Genomic DNA, 19,829 nt, shown 5'->3' with positions numbered 1-19,829 from the left:
CTTCAAATATTTTCTCAGTCCCTTTCTTTTTCTCTTCTTCTTCTGGAACCCCTATAATTCGAATGTTGGTGCGTTTAATGTTGTCCCAGAGGTCTCTGAGACTGTCCTCTGTTCTTTTCATTCTTTTTTCTTTATTTTGCTCTGCATCAGTTATTTCCACTATTTTATCTTCCACCTCACTTATCCGTTCTTCTGCCTCAGTTATTCTGCTATTGATCCCATCTAGAGTATTTTTCATTTCATTTATTGTGTTTTTAATCGATGCTTGATTCATCTTTAGTTCTTCTAGGTCCTTGTTAACTGTTTCTTGCATGTTGTCTATTCTATTTCCAAGATTATGGATCATGGAAATAGAATCTTGGATCAGCTTTACTATCATTATTCTGAATTTTTTTCAGGTAGACTGCCTATTACCTCTTCATTTGTTAGGTCTGGTAGGTGTTTATCTTGCTCCTTCACCTGCTGTGTGTTTTTCTGCCTTCTCATTTTGCTTATGTTACTGTGTTTGGGGTCTCCTTTTTGCCGGCTGCAGATTCGTAGTTCCCGTTGTTTTTGGTGTCTGACCCCAGTGGCTAAGGTTGTTTCAGTGGGTTGTGTAGGCTTCCTGGTGGGGGGGACTAATTCCTGTGCTCTGGTGGTTGAGGCTCGATCTTGTCTTTCTGGTGGACAGGTCCACGTCTGGTGGTGTGTTTTGGGGTGCCTATGGCCTTATTATGTTTTTAGGTAGCCTCTCTGCTAATGGGTGGGGTTGTGTTCCTGCCTTGCTAGTTGCTTGGCATAGGGTGACCCGCACTGTAGCTTGCTGGTCGTTGACTGAAGCTGGGTGCTGGTGTTGGGATGGAGATCTCTGGGAGATTTTCGCTGCTTGATATTATGTGGAGCTGGGAGGTCTCTTGTGGACCCGTGTCCTGAAGTTGGCTCTCCCACTTCAGAGGCACAGCACTGGCTCCTGGCTGCAGCACCAAGAGCCTTTCATCCACCCGGCTCAGAGTAACAGGGAGAAAAAGTAGAAAGAAAGAATTAGTAGAAGAAAGAAAGAGAGAGGGAAAGAAAGGAAGAAGGGAAGAAAGGAAGGAAGGAAGGAAGAAAGAAAGGAGGGAGGGAGGGAGGAAGGATGGAAAGAAAGAAGGAAAGAAAGGAGGGAGGGAGGGAGGAAGGAAAGGAAGAAAGACAGGAGGGAGGGAGGGAGGAAGGAAAGAAAAAGAAAGTGGAAAGAAGAAGGGTGGGAGGGAGGGAGGGAGGAAAGAAAAAGAAAGAAGGAAAGGAGGAGCGGAAGGAGGGAGGGAGGAAGGGAAGGTAGGAAAAAAAGAAAGAGCAGGTAAAGTAAAATAGAATAAAGTATGAAATATAGTAGCGTTATTAAAATTAGAAAGTAATTATTGAAAAAAAAAAAAAAAAAACCGGACCGATAGAACCCTGGGACATATGGTGGAAGCAAAGCTATACAGAGAGAATCTTACACAGAAGATTACACATACACATTCACAAAAAGAGAGCAGGGGGAAAAATCAAAAATCTTGCTCTCCAAGTCCACCTCCTCAATTTGGGATAATTCGTTGTAAAAAGAGGAAAAGGGCGAGAAGTCTGAAATCTTGCTCTCTAAGTCCACCTCCTTAATTTGGAATAATTCGTTGTAAAAAGAGGAAAAGGGGGGAAAGTCTTAAATCTTGTCCTCAAAGTCCACTTCCTCAATTTGGGATGATTCGCTGTCCATTCATGCACTCCACAGACGCAGGGCACATCAAATGGACCGTGGAGCTTTAATCCGCTGCCTCCGAGGCTGCACAGAGAGATTTCCCTGCCTCTGCTCTCACAGCTCCCGGGTCTCAGCCTTGGACCTGGCCCCGCCTCTGCGCGTAGGTCGCCGGAGGGCGTCCGTTCTTCGCTCAGACAGGACGGGTTTAAAGGAGCCGCTGATTCGGGGGCTCTGGCTCACTCAGGCAGAGGGGAGGGAGGGGCGCGCAGTGTGGGGCGGGCCTGCGGCGGCAGAGGCCGGCGTGACGTTGCAGCAGCCCGTGGCGCTCCGTGCGCTTTCCCGGGAAAGCCGTCCCCGGGTCTCGGGGACCCCGGCAGTGGCGGGGTGCACAGGCCCCCCGGAAGGTGGGGCGGACAGTGACCCGCGCTCGCACACAGGCTCCGCGGCGGCGGCGGCAGCAGCAGCCCCAGCGTCCCACGCCCGTCTCCGAGGTCCGTGCCTTACCCGCGGCTCGTGCCTGTCTCCGGCGCTTCCCCAAGCAGCCCTCTTAATGCCCTCTCCTCGCGCACCAGGAAACAAAAGGGAAAAAAGTCTCTTGCCTCTTCAGCAGCTCCAGACCCTTTCCCCGGACTCCCTCCGGGCTAGCCATGGTGCACTAACCCCTTCAGGCTCTCTTCCTGCCGCCAGCCCCAGTCCTCTCCCTGCGCTCCGACTGAAAGCCGATACCCGAGCCTCAGCTCCCAGCCCCGCCCGCCACGGCGGCCGAGCAGACAAGCCTCTCGGGCTGGTGTGTGCCTGAGGGCACCGGTCCTCTGTGCCAGAATCTCTCCGCTTTGCCCTCCGCACCCCTGTTGCTGTGCTCTCCTCCGCTACTCCGAAGCTTTCCCCCTCCGCCACCTACAGTCTCCGCCCGCGAAGGGGCTTGTAGTGTGTAGAAACCTTCCCCCCTTCACGGCTCCCTCCCACTGGTGCAGGTCCCGTCCCTATCCTATTGTCTCTGTTTATTCTTTTTTTCTTTTGCCCTACCCAGGTATGTGGGGAGCTTCTTGCCTTTTGGGGGGTCTGAGGTCTTCTGTCAGCGTTCAGTAGGTGTTCTGTAGGAGTTGTTCCACGTGTAGATGAATTTCTGATGTATCTGTGGGGAGGAAGGTGATCTCCGCGTCTTACTCTTCTGCCATCTTCCTCCGGGCTGTAACAGTTTTTGAAAGCTATAATCTGCCTTCACCAATATTTTCCCCAGTCTACCTGGATAGAATGGTTTCCCCCCAAATTCCTGTCTGCATAGAACCTCAGAATGCAACTTTATTTGGAACTAAGGTATTTACAGATTTAATTAGTTAAAATGAGGTCACAGGTCTTACCATATCAGAGTGGGCTCCAATCCAATGACTAATGTCCTTATAAGAAGAGAAAATCGAAGCATAGAGATGAGATGCACACACAAAGGGAGAAAGCCGTGTGATGATGGAAGTAGATATATCGTGATGCATCTACAGTACAAGGAATACTAAGACTTGCTGGCCTCCTTTGGAGCTAGGAAGAGACATGAGGTGGATCCTCCCTCGTAGTCTCTACCAGGAACTAACCATGCTGACTCCTTGACTTTGGACTTCTGGCTTCTAGAACTGTGAAAGAATAAATTTCTGTTGTTTTAAGCTACCTAGTTTGTGGTAACTTGTTACAGTAGCCCTAGAAAAATAGTGTACTACTTTTCCAGTCTTACCTCCCTTTACTCCCTTATCCTTACTGTCTTCTCAGGAAGCAGCCTCCACATTTTGCCTTCCTCTGTTCACCCTCTTGGAAGTGCCTTCCCCTTTCTTTCAGCCAGTTCACATCCAAGTCATCCCTCAAGGTCCAGTTGAAATAGGACTTTTTCTATAAAACCGCCTCGTCACCCAGCTCAAAGTCAGATTTTTCAGGTATTTTCTCTGAATATCTATAGTAAGCACTATTTGAACAAACTATTAATTATGTAAACATGTCTTAGCATTATGACACTCTTTGTGGACTTGAACTATGAGTTAAGTCATAATATGGTTATTTAAATGTTATGCCTTTATAATATTATCTCCTCAATTAGTTTATAAATTGTGCAGTAGAGATTAACCTTGCCAAAGAAAGGTTTGGCCTTTGCCCTTGGCTCCTGGGAGGTAACCTCTAAACCTTTGGAATATCCTGCTTGATTAAAGTGTTTTCGTTTACCTGGGACCTTGGGCTAAACCTGATAATCTATGCTAATAGTGTGATGTATGGTGAGGGGCCTAGGGCCACATTATTTCAGCTCAACCTCTGCAGGGACTGTAGACTAAATTCAGCTACATGGGTGATGACCAGACCTCAGTAAAGACTGCAGACACCAAGGCTCACGTGAGCTTCCCTGGTTGGCAGTATTCCACATGTATTTTCACATGCTGTTGCTGGGAGAAATTACATGACTCTATGGGGGAAGACAACTAGACATCCCACAGCCTTGGTGCCTCCTGGGCTCAGCCCTACGCACCTCTTCCCTCTGCTGATTTTAATCTACATCGTTTGGCTTTATTGCAGTAATAAACTGTAATCATGAGTTTAACTGCTACCTGAGTTCAGTGAATTCTGCTAGTAAATTATCCAACTTGAGAGTGGTCTTGGGGACCCTGAACTTCCCACTAGTGTGAGAAGTAAGGATAGTCTTGGGGACGCTGGATATGCTAATAAAGGGGTAGGACTGGACTGTGTCATATTTATACACATACATAACCATACACCTAACAGAGTTTAGTACACATCGTTGAATTATTTAATTCTAGTAGCAATTTATTGTTTAATCTCTTCCTTAAACTTCACTTCCATAGCACGTCATATAAAAATAACTACTTAAACACAGGGCAGTGAAGAGTGAAAAGGAAAAATGACTTGAGTAAATGTGCTAAATAAAGGGAATTCTACGTGATAATAACTGTGACCACTTACTGAGAACACAGGAAGCACTGAGGATGGTGCTAGTCCCTCACCTGCAAAACCTCTTAACTCTCATAGCAACCATTGAAAGCTTTATTGTTACTTTTGTGTCCTTGGCAGATGAGAAAACAGATACAAAACTTTTAACAAATATGTGTAACTAATCCATTAATGATTAACTTTTAAACAATCCTTGAATCCCTTATCTTTTTCTAGCCACCAACCTATTTTCTATGCTGCCTCACAGCCAACTTCACAGAAAAATTTCTCCAAGTTGATTACATCCCTCATCTCCACCTCCTCGCTTCTCACACGTTCCTTTGCCCACTCTAACTTACTTAACTACACCTTTCTGTCAAAATGGTTCTTGTCAAGGTCTCCAACTGTCTTCATGTTGCCAAATCCAGCAACAATGCTTCCGTTTTCATTATACTCCATCTCACAGTTTATCATGTCCTCCTTCTTTAAATAGTTTTTTCTCTTCTGATTTTTTTATGCTACTTGCTGATCCTAATTAGTCTCTTTTGATGATATCTGTTTCTTTACCTAAACTTACTTTTAAATGTTGGAATGACCCAGGGCTCCCTTTGGGGCCCTATTCCATGTATACTGTCTCCTTAAATGATTTCATTCCCTTGATTTGTAAGCATCTATATGATGATGATGCCCAAATCTAGAATACCAACCCTGACATCGCCGTAGTGCTCCAGGCTCAGAAATCTATGTTTCATGTTTATCATCTGGTCAACACCATCATGTAGAGGAGATTTTTGGTATGGAAAAGGCAAAAGTTTACTCTCCTGGTGCTTCTGCTTAGTATGGTATCAAAGGAAACTTTGCTTTTCTTACTCTAATCATCACCCAGGATATTCATGTTCAACTAGAGGGGATAAGAAAATTGTGAATGAGCACAACTGTTTTTTAATAATTCATGTATAGCACATATAGGTACATGCATAATATATTGGGATTTTATGCAACATTTCATAAATTTTGAATATTTACATCCAATTCAATTTTCTACAAATCTGTGTGACAGCTAAATCAAGTCATCTGTTTTGATCTCAGTATTAGAATAAAACCCAAACCCCTTTAATAGTCTTCAGTGTTATCAAGTATAGCCCCTGCTCCCCACTCCCCCATCCCATATTCTGGCCACACTGCCCATTCTAGTCATTGAATATTGTTTCCTACTCAGGACACCGTTACTTGCTTTTCCTTCTGACTGGTGTACACTTTTTTCCCCTGATCTTGCACAGCTGACTCCTCTGTCTTCATGTCTCAACTCAAATATCATCCTCTAGCCCAATTGAAGTAAGCGCCCCCAGTTAACTCTGTATCATGTGACTTTGCTTACTTCCTTACAGAACTTATCACAATCTATACTATTTTTAGTTGTCCGCTCATGTCCCACTCCCTTCCACCGCTGTTAGAACGTGAGCTTGAAAAGAATGGCTTTCTTGTCTGTCTTACTCACTGCTGTACCTCAGCACCTATAATAGCATCTGGCCCACAGCTGGCCCTCATAATTAATTTGTTCAATTAATTTGCTTTTCTAAGCACCTGTGCCAGGATTTGAACTTGAGTTGAACTTGGCTCCAGAACTCAAGCTCTTAAATACTCTGCTTTACTAACATTTCAACTAAAGCAAGTGACAGTAGATAGTTAAAGATGATGAGGTTTGGCATCAGTCAAGGAAGACTTCTTGGAGAAGAAGTGAATGATTTGTGTACAGGCAGAAGTTTAAAAGAAAACATTCCAGACCAGGTGTACACACAGAACTAGAAAGAAGCTGGATTTATGAAGTGGAGGACAAGGAAAGCTTAATTATAATTATAATGGAATTGATATTGAACAGACACAACATAACCCTTTGGTGGGAAAGTTTAATTCAATCCTAGTTTTACCCAGTTTCCATTCCAAATTTAAGTTCTTTGGAGAACTGATGAATGCACTTACACATAGACCCAAAACCCAGTAATTCAGACTCTTACTCTTTTTTTTTTTTTTTTTTTTTTTATGGGACGCGGGCCTCTCACTGTTAATGGCCTCTCCTGTTGCGGAGCACAGGCTCCGGACGTGCAGGCTCAGCGGCCATGGCTCACGGGCCCCGCCACTCCGCGACATGTGGGATCTTCCTGGACCGGGGCACGAACCCATGTCCCCTGCATCGGCAGGCGGACTCTCAACCACTGCGCCACCAGGGAAGCCCTCGGACTCTTACTCTTTATTCATGTTTGCTTTAAGCTGTGCCATAATATTCAGCATGGCGGATACCTGGTGGAAAGAGCAGTAGGAATTAGGTGCAAGAGTAGGGGCAAGAATTGAAGAAACAAAATGTTTTCATTTTGCAAATACATTGATTTAAGCATTCTCCAAAATGTTGTACCCTATATATTTTCATCTTGTTTCCAAGAATATGCCACTTTCATTTTGAAGTCTAGTGTTGTTAAATAAGAAAGCCTAATTAATATGTAGGAAAGAGTTATTCACCTCACTCAGATGCTTAGAAAAATATACTTAGCTATACAACCCATGATTCACAAAGGAAGCTGAGGGCCAACTGCGAACTACAACTCCCACTCAGAGATAATGAAGCATGAAATGACACTTTAGAATTACAATTACATTGAGGGAAAGTGCCTTTCCAAACTCAAGAAAAAAAAAGTACTGAAATGTTAAACAAAACTACATAGAGTAAACTCTTACAGCCAATAAATAGTATGTTGTTTGCAGGGGTTATTTTCCTTCCAGTTTGTGTGAGTCTTTGCTTTTCCTAAAGGTTGTAATATTTCTTAATAATTTCTTATGAGAACAATTTATTAATATATGAGATTTAAAATTATTTTCAGAAAGAAATATACCTGAGCCTAGAGTTTCATTGTATCAGGTAGCTATTGTGGTCAAACTCTAAATGTATGTTCCTTTGAGTTACCCTCATAAAACATTTCAGACATCTCTGCTTCTTGAATTGTTATGTGTTTTTTATGTTTTCATTTGAATTTATTTTCCATCCTATGAATAACCTGAAAACTTCAGCTGTTCCTTAACTTTTTCCAAATATTGAAGAAATTTGCTCATGATCCAATAGGTAAAAATTCATATATACAAAGCCCAAAGGAACTATTCATAGCCCTCTGATATTAAGTGTTATTCAAGAAAGAAAGAATAAATGTATCTTTATACAAATATTTTATTTAACTCCTAAGTATATCATATTAAGCTTGCAAACTAATTTTATTCTTATTCTTTTTGATTTTGCTGTTATAATTATATAAAAATTACATATATCCATTCATGAATTTTGCTGATTTAAAAAAATGCATGAGAATAATGCATTGTGTATAATAGGATATAAAAATTAATAGTGATTTTATTTTTCTCCCTAAATAACAGGAAATGTTTCCAATTATTTTTTAGAGCAGGACATTTGGTACAGATAATGTTGCTATAGCAACTTTAGAACAGGCTTAATTTGGGCCACAGTGAGTGCACCCACTTGTTTTAAATTCATCATTCAGTCTAATCTAGCATTTACATGAAGAGCTGCGTTTACAAATACTGTATCAGGAGTGCCTGTGTGGCAAGTTGTTTAGGGATACTATGCCTCAAATTTCCACTTGCAGTCATGGCATTTATTAAGAGCTTATATCACAGTACCAAGAGCTCTAATGTTTATTAAGGAAAAATAAAACTCCAATTTAACTTGAGATTAAAAGCTTTGAAGATCTATTTAGCCTCAACAGATCTCTGAAAATATTTTGACACTAAAATACACCTTACGGGGCTTCCCAGGTGGCGCAGTGGTTGAGAGTCCACCTGCCGATGCAGGGGACATGGGTTCGTGCCCCGGTCTGGGAAGATCCCACATGCCGTGGAGCGGCTGGGCCCATGAGCCATGGCCGCTGAGCCTGCATGTCCGGAGCCTGTGCTCTGCAACAGGAGAGGCCACAACAGTGAGAGGCCCACGTACCGCAAAAAAAATAAAAAATAAATAATAAATAAAATAAAATAAAATACACTTTACTTTCTAGTGTTAAGCCTTGCAAAATCTTGGAAAAGATTTTATTGTGTTTGCCTGGAGAAAGATATTTTAGATTATTCTGCATTAGCTTATTTCTACTGTAATGATACCATGTACCTGTAAGAGTTTTCACAGGGTTTACACACATTTAGGATCAAGCTGGTTTCAGATGAGGATACAGCGGCTTCCCAATTCTAGGAAAGCATGCTAAATGCACTGGTCTTTAGGTTTCAATCTCATAAAAGCTAAAATCTTTTACGATTCTAAGATTCATTCTTTGTTACAAATGAGGTATGGCCTTTGAGGCAACAAATATCTTCACACCCTTTACCTCTGCCTGGAATTTATTTCCTGTACCATTATGTTAGGATTCAACTCAAATTTTAGGTCATCTACCAAACCTTCCCTGATTTGCACCACAGAACTGCCCTCTTCTCCAGAACATTGGGTCTAGACTGGGCTCTGCTATTTCACATACATATTTGCATATTTCTCACTACTAGGCAGAGAGTTCCACAAGGAACACTTGCTTAAGCTTAGTGTCTTCTTTCCCCAAAACCAAAACAAATTCAACAAACATTTGTTTTAATGAATCAACACATAACTATTGACCACCAACCACGAACCATAATAATAAGAGTTCTGGACTTACTAATTTTAATTTGGGCCACTATATCCTGAAATGACACCTGAGAGTATGAGGCAGAAAATGTCATTTGTAAAATAACTAAAACCAACAATAAGAACAGTAAACTATATGAGAGTCTAGAGACAGTCAACTAGGAGATCAGAGAAGGTTTTAAAGAAACAGGAGGATTGAACTAAATCATAAGTATAACTGAGAATTGGGGAATTAGCCAGAGAGTGTGGAAGGTTTTTTCAGAGAAGAGCAAGAGCCAAAAGAAGTGGAAACAGGATAATTGGTTCAGGGAGAGTAAATACTCAAATGTTGCTGTGTCTAACTCTAGATGAAGGAGAGGGATTCCTTACACTTCGGAAGAGTGTTTAAGACAATCTTCCTTTAAAAAAAAAATGACTGTGGAAATTATATAGAAAGGTTTTGAATTATGCACTACGAAGTCCCAATGTCCAGACCTAGAACTGGTTTTGATATTTATTGTTAACTGTTACTTTCCCCTCAGAACATTTTTAGAATAACAATAAATAAAAGAGTCGTGACAAAATAAAATATGAAATACCAAATTCTTTCTCAAATTAACTATTTCCCCATAAGATTGTATTTAATAGATATTTCACTCAAGACAGAAATACAATGAAACAGTATAATTTAGGAAAAGGTACATTTAGTTGATATCTCATCTGTCCTAAGATATTAGTTCCATACTTTTAATTTCAATTTTTTAATCTCTTCATTGACATGATAGAAATAACTAAAACAGAAATAAAAAATAGCTGTTTATATAAAAAAGAATTGAGCTAGTGATGGAGAAAAGATCTAAAGATCATCCTCATGGTTCAAGAAATATAACAAAGGGAGGCTCTTAAACTTTGCATTATTTAACTGTTATATCCAAGAAAATAAATTTTCTAGAATAAAAGAATGGGTTATTGACAATTGTTATCTAAAGTAGTAATTATATATGTTCAAAAGTAGTAGAAAACAGGTAAAACTTAAATCATTAAAAGGAAAAATGGTGGAAGGTTGTAAATCTAATTTAATGAGAGGTCAAGACGTAACTTTGCATAAAAGACATTCTGAAGAGAAACATTAAATAAACGTATGTGAGAGTCAACTATTACAGCAAATGAAGATTGGATTTAGAAAACAGTAAGGAATAGGGGTATAGATGTGACAAATGAAACAAATATAAAACCCTAATGTTTAACCTTTAAATCGGTGATCTGGGAGGCTGAAACATACTATTACAGGTATGAAAAGCACAAATAAAATAGCATAAAAAGCCATGTACCAAACTAACAAAATATGATTCAGGATCAAAAATTGCTAGTCTGTTGCTAGCAATAAGAAAAATAAAACGTAAGGAACTTGGTTTTGACAACATGATGTTAAACCAATTATGAGAAGTAAAGGCAATATAAAATGGAATGGATAATTCTATACTTTTGCCTCCTAAGAGCACTGAGGATTAATGAGATGACAACACAGTTCCATCTGATACAAAAGGAAGGTGATGAAGCTTCAATGGAAAAGTGCCTTTATTAATGGGGAAATATGTTTTGTTTGAACATTGAAAATTATAAGCTTGGAATTTCCCTTACTGGAGTCCCAGAAAAATAGTCTTGCTGCTATTTTAGGAGCTTACACTTCTATTTCAAAAAATAATCCCAGGTCAGGATTCTCCCTAACCTACCCTATATGAGGCAAATAAGTAATCGTCCTTTTTTTTTTTTTTTTAGTTCTACAGAGAGTGGAAGATACTTTCTCATCTTTCTGTACATTATTCATTGCTTCACATCTCTATACAAATAAATATAATAAAACTAGAATGTGTGATATATAAAAAATATAATAATTGTATAACATATATTAATCACTTACCATGTTCCAGGCACTATGCTAAACATGTTCAATGTTAACATATTAAGCCTGTTCATTACAATAACTCATGTGACTCTGTGTGTTTGGTTTTTTTATCAATTCATTGCCTCTCAACTCCAAATCTACCCTTCATTCCCTGTTCTGAAAAAATAGAGCTGAACCCTTTAAATATTTTTCCTTTGCAAAGCGGCCCAAGGTTAAGCATCATCCATAAAGGGTGTTGGGGGACACTGAGGGAAGAAGGGCTGTTTCTCTTCCTGAGTCTGGTGTGCTCCCCTTGCCATGCTCCCACACTGAGCATACTTTCTCCCGGCTCCTGCCGCATGCAGCAGCTCGCAGAACCAGTGGCCAGAATCTTCCCCCAAGGCCCCCTAAGTCATCTTCACAGCCAAGCGCCATGGTGGAAGCATCTTCCTCGGGATGACTTCCCCTGGTATCTTCTCAGGCCACTTTGCAGCCAGCTCATTCCATTGTTCTGCTTGGGTGCTGTATCTCAGCCTTCAGGTAGTAACTGCTCCTTAGGATCCGCTATTGCTGCATTCTGTGGAGTTCCCTTTACTTCTTGCTAGCCCTCTGTTACCTCCAGTAATGGGTAACAGGTAACAGGTAATCAGTCCTCTGTTACCTCCAACCCCCTGTTAAGGCTAATAATTCTTGTTCAAATAATTATGAGGTTTCTGTCTCCTGCCTGGAATCTCACTGACACAGTGCCTTCATGAGGTAGCAATTAGCTACCTCTATCAATAAGCCCATTTTATTGATAGAAAACAGGCTGAGAGAATAACTTTTCCAATATGATATAGCTAATATGTGGAAGAACTGGGATTGAATCTTGTTTTCTCTAACTTCGCAGCTCAAGTACTTAGCCATTTATGACCAAGTATGATTAAAAATAGCTCCCCCTTTTATTTTCAGAAGTGTCCCAGTTTGTTTGATAAATTACATGGCTACCCTAATTATATTAGACTATTTCTCATTTTGCTTAAACAAGCAATTCTCAAGCCTTTACTTCATGACACAAATGAGAATGAAAGTCACATGCATGTCACATTCTCCGTCCAGTTCCTTTAACCCCTTTCTCTCACACTCAAGAAAGCATATGCCAAGACAAATTTGAGAATGTTAATGTGGAGATAACCTTGAATTAACTGTAATTTATTATAAAGGCAAGTCTTCCACATATTTTGGTATTTTGTCTACTATCAGTAATTAATTACTTATGATACCTTACAGCTGATTGAGATGCAATATGTCTCAAAAAAATGGTTATTCTCACCCATTCACTAAGGAAACATCCTCATATGTAAGCTAAAGCTTTTCAGTTGCTTTATGTAATATACAATTTATTATGTGCAATATAATATATGAATTGTTATTATCCAATGTATGCTTTATTAAAGTACAAAGTATATTGCTTTATTAGCATACTTTATAAAGAGTTGATTATTCCAAGGGTGCCAAGTTATAGCTCAAGCAGGACAATTGCTTTGATACTTTATCACTATCCTGAATATTAACTTTTTACATGTAAATAGCTCAGAGTAGGGACTCTAGATAGCAAAGACACACACAAAACTGTGCATCTCACCAAGAACACCCTACAATAAATTAATAGAAATGTGACAGGACCTTTTCCATCTTCAGATAAACTGCTAACATTTTTTCCCAACAAGCCAGGAATGAAGATTCTTTAAGAATTTCCAAAGCTTTCCTAGGCTTATAAAGTACAGTTTTTTTCTAGACTTACATCTGATGACAAGGAATTGAACACCACTGAAGTTGTAGTTCCCCTCCGCAAAGTTTAGAAACCAGAAGATTCAGCAGAGGGATTGAATGTGTGGTAATTTGGGAATGAGACAGTGGCATGTAGGATGCTCAATAAATAAATAACAAATCAGTGTGTTAAGTGGATAGATGAATACTGTTTCCTCATACAAGTATCATGTGCACTTACCCACCCAATATGCTTACCTCGATATTGTGTAGCCTAAGCATCTGAAATGCGGAAGGCATTGAGAATTTCAGACTCCCATTTGGGGTTAGGGTAAGTACTTGGGAATCCACCCTCGTCATCTTAAGGATGGTGTGGCCCATGTGTTTGAGTGGGGATAAGAGACTAACATTTGGGCCTTACTTTCACCAAGAGTCTATCCTCAGACAGCAGCTATGACCCATCATTCTTGAGGCTTTGCCTGCAGGTTTCTCAACAGGGCTTTGGCTTATGTGAGCCACTGCATCTGCTTGATGCATACTAGTGAGATCTGTCTCCCTTAAGGCATTTAATATCTATCACAGAGGCACCAGATGCCTGACAGCAAAAGAATACTAATGAATGCTGCAGAAGCAGGTTCAGGAAAGATTACGGAAATTGTTTACAGAAGGCTTAAAATGGATGTTAAACTAACTGCTCGCCTGGGTTTCTTTCCATTGCTTCTAGAAATCAGATGTTGTTTATGTGGTTATTTAGTATCATTTGGTGATTTGGGTTCTCTCCAGATATTACAGATATTCTTTATTCTTTCCTAGAATCACAAAACAACTGGTTGATAAGACTGACTACTGCTTGAATGCTTAGCAGTATATCTAGTTCTCGAGCTCCAGTTCTCAGCTGGAATATTCATATGAAAAATTCTTTGCGTGTTTCGCCTTAGTGAATGTTTGTGCTGATTATAATGTGAGAGTTTACTTGTATGGTTATACAATCTCATTTTTGCAATATGTGTTTTTGAACACAAGGCCATGATATACTCATAATAAAAATAAATAGGCATGCAGTGACAAAACATTATATGTACCTTTTAGAGATATTTCTTGCTGGTGAAGTGTTTATTCATAAAGATCTTTGCATATTTAGAGCCATTATTTCTGAAAATTACAATCAACAGTTTTTCAAGAGAAAATTGGAAATCCATCTTATAGACTGTATAGAGAATAATAAGTTTAACAGCATAACAAGAGCTACTGAACTTACCCCAAGGCAGTTGGGAGGTATTAAAATAAAACTTTAGCTAGATTTGATTTTTTGAAAAAAGCCATTTGCCTTTTATTCCTCTGTAAATTAATGGATTCTTTCTTGATTGTAGAAGAAATAAATCTAAGGAAACCTGTATGTGCTTCTCTTCTCCCACACTTTTACTGAGGTGACAAGAGAGTAGCTTCCAGCCCATTTTTGATCCCTCAGTCTGGCACTAGGGCAGTACCAGTTTTTGTTGGTTCAATTATTTCAACGTCAAAGCCATGCCTGGATGCCCCAAGCCTTTCAGCCAGTAGCAAGGCATAAGGAAAGGATGAAGGAAATTTTTTGGAATGTACGATATCAATAGCACGGGTATGGGTTTGGGGGCTCTGAGGTGTGAATACTTAAGCTGTTCAAGGGGCTGAAAAAAGCAACAGGCAATTGTTAAGTAATGAAAACTTTCAGTAATTACCAGTCACACTGTCTTGACTATAACAGACAGAATATTCTGCATCCCGTTATATATCCTGTGATTCATCCCATCCCCCATGAGACAAAGATTAATGCTGCAATACCAAAGAAGGAAAATGTGATTACACCAGATTTTATTGTAATACCATTATCGATTTGTTGCCATAATAATGTAGGATGCACATTGCTTTACTTCAGTAAGTTTTTATTTTTCTACACCTTCCTCTAGAGATTTGAGAGCCTATATGTCTATAAACTTGCAACCTTGAGTCTGCAATTGGAAAGGCCTGTCTATTGTTCTAAAGTTACCTTTATTCTGACTATACAGGTAGGCATAAACTATCATAGTAAAAAAGTGTTGATCCTTAGTACTATAAATTTGCCCTAAATAGTCCCAATTTATACTTGTATCCAAGGTGTAGTTATCAATACAATTCCTTTTCACTCTTAGCAGTGTCTCAATTTAGACCAAAATGCTATGGTCATATAGGGGGATGGAAAGGGAGAAAAGGTAGAATGGACCAGTGAGAATGAAGAAATAAGTGTGGGAAGAGCAGAGATAGATGTTTGATTACTTAAAGACAGTTTATGTTGTCAATTTAACATTGAAAACATATTAATATTTTATATTAAACATTAAATGAAATCAATAAAGCTAAAGCTATGTTTATTAGGTAGCATAACTGTACAGAAACAATTCAGAATGACATAAAAATGCAAGAATCGTTTCTTAGTGGGACAAGAAAGAAGAAGAATCGCAAACATGCCAAACTTTTCACAAATTACATTGTTGTATTGTTGATACTATTGGTATTATTCTAAGATAGCTTTGTATGTAGTACAGAATAAAGCAAATGAATAATTGCACTTATGTCATTAAGCACCAGGATTTTCAGCACGAGAGAAAAGATGATAGAGATGTAAGCTTCAGTAAATATTTAATAGCTCTCAGTTTGAATAAAAAGCTTCAGTGTGAACTCAGGGTATACGTTATATATATGTATATATGTATATAATGTGTATGTGTATATATATGTATATATATGTATGTGTATATATGTATATATATTTAAAGGACTTTATTTTTTTAGAGCAACTATAGGTTCATAGCAAAATTGAGAGGAAAATACAGAGATTTCCCATATACTCCCTGCCTCCACACATGCACACCCTCCACTATTATCAACATCACTCACCAGAATGGAATATTGGCTGTAATTGATGAACCCACATTGACAGATCGTAATCACCCAAACCCATAGTTTATACTAGGGTTTACTCTTGGTGTTATCCATTCTGTGAGTTGGGACAACTGTATTGTACAACGACATGCTTTTGTCATTATAATATGATATAGAGTATTTTCACTGCTCCAAAAATTCTCGCGTTCTCTACCTGTATATCCCTCCCAACCCCACACCTGGCAACCACTGATCTTTTTACTGTCTCCATAGCTTTACTGTTTCCAGAATGTCAAATAGCTGGAATTATATGTTATGTAGCCTTCTCATATTGGCCTATTTCACATAGTAATATGTATTTAACATTCCTTCATGTCTTTTAGTGTCTTGTTAGCTCATTTCTTTTAAGCACTGAATAATTTTCTGTTGTTTGGATGTACCACTGTTTATTTACCATTAACCTACTGAAGGGCATCTTGATTGCTTCCAAGTTTTGGCAGTTATAAATAAAAGAGCTATAAATGTCTGTGTGCAGGTTTTTATGTGGACATAGGTTTTCAGCTTCCTTGGGTAAATACAGGGAGTACCCATTGCTGGATCATATAATAAGGGTATACTTAGTTTTGTAAGAAACTGTCAAACTGTCTTCCACAGTGGCTGTACCATTCTCTATTCCTACCAGCAGTGAATGAGAGTTCCTGTGGCTCCACATCCTTGCCAGCATTTGGTGTTGTCAGTATTCCAGATTTTGGCCATTTTAATAGGTGTGTAGATGCTGTTTCCATCTGTATTTCTTTGGTTAGGTGTCTGTTAAGATCTCTGGTCCATTTTTTAATCAGGTCTTTTTTTTTTTTTTGAGTCTCAAGAGTTCTTTGCATATTTTGAATAATAGTCCTTTATTCAGATGTACCTTTTGCAAATATTATCTCCCAATCTGTGGTTTGTTTTCTCATTCTCTTGATATTGTCTTTTGCAGAGCAAATAGTTTTTTTTAATTTTAGTGAAGTCTAGCTTATCAATTATTTATTTCATGGATTGTGCCTTTAAAGTTGTGCAAGAACCATTTACTGAAAAATTATCTATACTCCATTGTATTGCCTTTGCTCCTTTGTTCAAGATCAGTCGACCATATTTATGTGAGTCTATTTCTGGGCTCTCTATTCTGTTCCATTGATCTGTTTATCTATTCTTTTGCCACACTCTCATGATTACTATAGATTTACAGTAAGTCTTGAAATTGGGTATTATCCATTCCCCAACTTTGTTCTTCTCTTTCAATATTGTGTTGGCTATTCTGGGTCTTTCACCTCTCCATACAAACTTTAGGATCAATATGTTGACACCTACAAATTAACTTACTGAGATTTTGATTTGAATTGTGCTGAATCTATAGATCAAGTTGGGAAGAACTAACATCTTGTCAGTATTGAGTTTTCCTATCCATGAACATGTAATATTTCTCCATTTTTCTGGTTCTTTGATTTCACTTATCAGTTTTGTGGTTTTCCTCAAATAGACCTTATACATATTTTGTTAGATATATACCAAAGTATTTACTCTTCTTGGGTGCTAATGTAAATGTCATTTGTTTTTTATTTCCAATTCCACTTGTTCATTGCTAGTATATAAGAAAGTGGTTGATTTTTTTATATTAACCTTTCTTTTTTTTTTTTTTTGTGCAGTATGTGGGCCTCTCACTGTTGTGGCATCTCCCATTGAGGAGCACTGGCTCCAGACGTGCAGGCTCAGCAGCCATGGCTTACAGGCCCAGCCGCTCCGTGGCATGTGGGATCTTCCCGGACTGAGGCATGAACCCGTGTCCCCTGCTTTGGCAGGCAGACTCTCAACCACTGTGCCACCAGGGAAGCCCTATATTAACCTTTTATCCTGCAAACTTGCTCTATTTGCTTATTAGTTCTAGAAGTTTTTTGTTGATTCTTTCTGATTTTCTACATAAATGATTATGTCATCAGTGAACAAAGACAAGTTTTATGTCTTCCTTCCCAATCTGTATACCTTTTCTTACTTATTGCATTAACTAGAACTTCCAATACATTGTTGAGAAGGAGTGGTGAGAGGGGACATCCTTGCCTTGTACATAATCTAGTGGGATAGCTTCTAGTCTCTCATTATTAAGTATAATGTTAGATGCGGGGTTTTTGAAGATAGTCTGTTGAGTTGAGAAAGTTCTCCTTGATTTCTAAATTATCATTAATGGTTATTGGATTTTGTCAAGTGCTTTTTCTTCATCTATTGGTATGATGATGTGATTTTTCTTTTTTGTCTGTTGATGTGATGGGTTACATTAGTTGATTTTCAAATGTTGAACCAGCCTTGCACATCTGGGGTAAATCCCACTTGGTCATGGTGTATAATTATTCTTATGCTTTTGGGGATTCCGTTTGCTAATATTTCTTTGAGGATTTTAGCATCTCTGTTCATAGGAGGTGATAGCCTGTCATTTTGCTTTATTGTAATGTCTTTGTCTGGTTTTGGTATCAGGGTAATTTTGGTCTCATGAATTAGGAAGTATTCCTTCTGCTTCTATCTTCTGAAAGAGATTGTAGAGAATTGGCATAATTTCTTCCTTAAATGTTTGGTGAAATTTACCAGAAACCCATCTGGGCCTAGTGCTTTCTTTTTTGGAAGATTATTAATTAATGATTCTATTTTGTTAATAGATATAGGCTAGTTCAGATGGTCTATTTCTTCTTTTGAGAGTTTTGGCAAATGGTGTCTTTCAAGGAATTGGTCCATTTCACCTAGGTTATTAAATTTGTGGACATAGAGTTGTTCAGAGTATTCCCTTATTATCCTCTTAGCATCCATGGGATCTGTAGTGATGTCCACACTTTCATTTCTGATATTAGTAATTTGTGTCCTCTCCCTTTTTTCTTAGTCTGGCTAGAGATTTATTAATTTTTAAATTATTTTCAAAGAACTATATTTTGGTTTTATTGATTTTTCTCTATTGATTTAGTTTTCAGTTTTGTTGATTTTCACTCTAATTCTTAGTACTTCTTTTCTTTTGCTTACTTTGGGTTTAAATTTCTCTTATTTTTCTAGTTTCCCGATATGTTATATCTTGAAAACCAACAAAGAAAAACATACTTCCTAATTCTGTACACTGAAAAAACCTAGAGACAATGACCAATTCATTGCTCTGAGCATCTCTATTGTCCACATTGTGGTCACTACTATGAATTCTTTCTACAAGGAGCCAAGGATCCTTGGAGAAATAGATGTCTCCAGGTCCAGGGCAGGAAACGCCAAGGTAGCCTGGACTTCTTGTTATACCAGCAAGTAAAGAAGCTATCAATGACTACTAAGTCCAGTAAAAGGATTCAGGGAACAACTTGAATAGTCTCCCACTGGCAAAGGGGGGTGGAGAGGAGGGAATCATACATTTATTCTGCCTTCCTTTAACTGTACCTCAGGGTAAACAGTTACTTTATGTTGGGAAACTTCTCTTTATGGAAGTGTTCTTACTAATAAATAAAGCTTTTAGAACTAGAATATTACTCTTTTACATTCCTAATTAATCAATCTGGAAAATGATCATCAATAGCTAAGATTATGGTCTTCCCTGGTGGCGCAGTGGTTGAGAGTCTGCCTGCCAATGCAGGGAACACGGGTTCGTGCCCTGGTCCGGGAAGATCCCACATGCCACGGAGCGGCTGGGCCCGTGAGCCATGGCCACTGAGCCTGTGCATCTGGAGCCTGTGCTCCGCAATGGGAGAGGCCACAACGGTGAGAGGCCCGTGTACCGCAAAAAAAAAAAAAAATAGCAAAGATTATAAAACGACTTGCAGTCAGATAGTATATAACTCCTGAGGACGTACACACCACCACCTCTAAAGGAGTCTGATACTGCCTTTTGATCTAACAATCAATACACAAAAATACCTGGGACATCACAGGAATGCAACCAATACAACCCAGGAAGTGGGAAATCTATAAGAAAACCTCCTGGTTTTTTTTTAACAAAATGTAAGAAAAAAAAGAGGTAAACGCTATAGACATAAAGAGACTTAAGAAAC

Source organism: Mesoplodon bidens (genome assembly GCF_964165515.1).
Source record: "Mesoplodon bidens genome assembly, chromosome: 8".
In the NCBI taxonomy this organism is placed as follows: Eukaryota; Metazoa; Chordata; class Mammalia; order Artiodactyla; family Ziphiidae; genus Mesoplodon; species Mesoplodon bidens.
The sequence above is the reverse complement of the archived record's forward strand: the minus strand, read 5'-3'. Positions refer to the sequence as shown.